The sequence below is a fragment of the Schistocerca cancellata genome, chromosome 2, assembly GCF_023864275.1.
Source record: "Schistocerca cancellata isolate TAMUIC-IGC-003103 chromosome 2, iqSchCanc2.1, whole genome shotgun sequence".
Taxonomy (NCBI): domain Eukaryota; kingdom Metazoa; phylum Arthropoda; class Insecta; order Orthoptera; family Acrididae; genus Schistocerca; species Schistocerca cancellata.
This window is the reverse complement of record NC_064627.1, coordinates 31,123,358-31,125,883: the sequence shown is the minus strand read 5'-3', so window position 1 is coordinate 31,125,883 and position 2,526 is coordinate 31,123,358.

Genomic DNA, 2,526 nt, shown 5'->3' with positions numbered 1-2,526 from the left:
TTCGAATCTGCGACCATAGCAGCAACGCGGTTCCGTACTGAAGCGCCTAGAACCGCTCGGCCACAGAGGACGCATGTGAAGATAAATTCCGTAGTACCTCAAGGGATTGTGACTGGACTTTTACTGTTTACAATGTATGTAAATATTTCTGTAGAAAGCGCTGGAAGCTCTTTCAGACTGTTCGCAAATGATACGGTTGCTTAAAAGAAGGTAGTAACGTCAGAAGGCGATATTGATTTGCCGAATTACGTACAGAGGATTGATGAATGGTGCCGAGACTGGCAACTGACTCTCAGCGACAACAAATGTAATATGTCGAATAGGCAGAGGCCCCCGGAAGAAGAATGCAGGGTTGAGCGAAACGAACGACAATGTGTGCGACAGGAATTACGGTGACCAGGGCTACAGAGCTGAGAAAGCCCATTGGTCTGGCAGACACTGGCGCGCAAAAGTGCATATCCAGTAGAGACAACCGATGGGGGATGACAGAACCATATTAATAACAACGGCGACAGAATCGGAATAGGGGCTCCGAACTCGTCCAATGGACCACAACAGCGAAGTGACAATCATAACTGACGGCAGACACCTGTGGAGAGGATTCGGAATAGGTCCACAACAAAATTCGGCCAGAACCGCATAAATGTAGTTGGTTGTAAGGACACACGCGGAGTGCGTACGGAAGAAGACCTGTACCCATTAATTAAGTAGGGAATATTGACCTGAGCGGGACACTTGACAGCAGGAGCAATGTTACCGCTATTTCAGAACAGGCGTTCCGTCGATGTGTTGCAGACAGGAACTGGCCGACTCTTGCAATTAAAACACCCAAAATAAATGGCGCGTTGGCAGGAGGAGGGACTAACGCGAACCCGTAGACTACACTCTGGCGACTGATTTCTTAGTGGTTCCCAATCTACATCTACATCTACATCTACATCTACATCTACATCTACATGACTACTCAGGAATTCACATTTAAGTCCTTCGCAGAGGGTTCATCGAACCACAGACTATCTCTCTACCATTCCACTCCCGAACAGCGCGCGGGAAGAACGAACACCTAAACCATTCTGTTCGAGCTCTGATTTCTCTTATTGTATTTTGATGATCATTCCTACCTATGTAGGTTGGGCTCAACAAAATACTTTCGCATTCGGAAGAGAAAGTTGGTGACTGAAATTTCGTAAATAGATCTAGCCGGGACGAAAAACGTCTTTGCTTTAATGACTTCCATGCCAACTCGCATATCATATCTGCCACACTCTCCCCCCTATTACGTGATAATACAAAACGAGCTGCTCCTTTTTGCACCCTTTCGTTGCCCTCCGTCAATCCCACCTGGTAAGGATCTCACACCGCGCAGCAATATTCTAACAGAGGACGAACGAGTGTAGTGTAAGCTGTCTCTTTAGTGGACTTGTTGCATCTTCTAAGTGTCCTGCCAATGAAATGCAACCTTTGGCTCGCCTTCCCCACAATATTATCTATGTGGTCTTTCCAACTGAATTTGTTCGTAATTTTAACACCCAGGTACTTAGTTGAATTGCCAGCCTTGAGAATTGTACTATTTATCGAGTAATCGAATTCCAACGGATTTCTTTTGGAACTCATGTGGATCACCTCCCACTATTCGTTATTTAGCGTCAACTGCCACCTGCCACACCATACAGCAATCTTTTCTAAATCGCTTTGCAACTGATACTGGTCTTCGGATGACCTTACTAGACGGTAAATTACAGCATCATCTGCGAACAACCTAAGAGAACTGCTCAGATTGTCACCCAGGTCATTTATATAGATCAAGAACAGCAGAGGTCCCAGGACGCTTCCCTGGGGAACACCTGATATCACTTCCGTTTTACTCGATGATTTGCCGTCTATTACTACGAACTGCGACCTTCCTGACAGGAAATCACGAATCCAGTCGCACAACTGAGACGATACCCCATAGGCCCGCAGCTTCATTAGAAGTCGCTTGTGAGGAACGGTATCAAAAGCTTTCCGAAAATCTAGAAATACGGAATCAATTTGAGATCCCCTGTCGATAGCGGCCATTACTTCGTGCGTTGCACAAGAACGATGTTTTCTGAAACTATGCTGATTACGTATCAATAGATCGTTCCCTTCGAGGTGATTCATAATGTTTGAATACAGTATATGCTCCAAAACCCTACTGCAAACCGACGTTAATGATATAGGTCTGTAGTTCGATCGATTACACCTACTACCCTTCTTAAACACTGGTGCGACCTACGCAATTTTCCAATCGGTAGGTGCAGATCTCTCGGTGAACGAGCGGTTGTATATGATTGCTAATAGGGAGCTGTTGTATCAGCGTAATCCGAAAGGAACCTAATCGGTATACAATCTGGACCTGAAGACTTGCCCGTATCAAGCGATTTGAGTTGCTTCGCAACCCCTAAGGTATCTACTTCTAAGAAAGTCATGCTAGCAGTTGTTCGTGTTTCAAATTCTGGAATATTCCATTCGTCTTCCCGGGTGAAGGAATTTCGGAAAACTGCG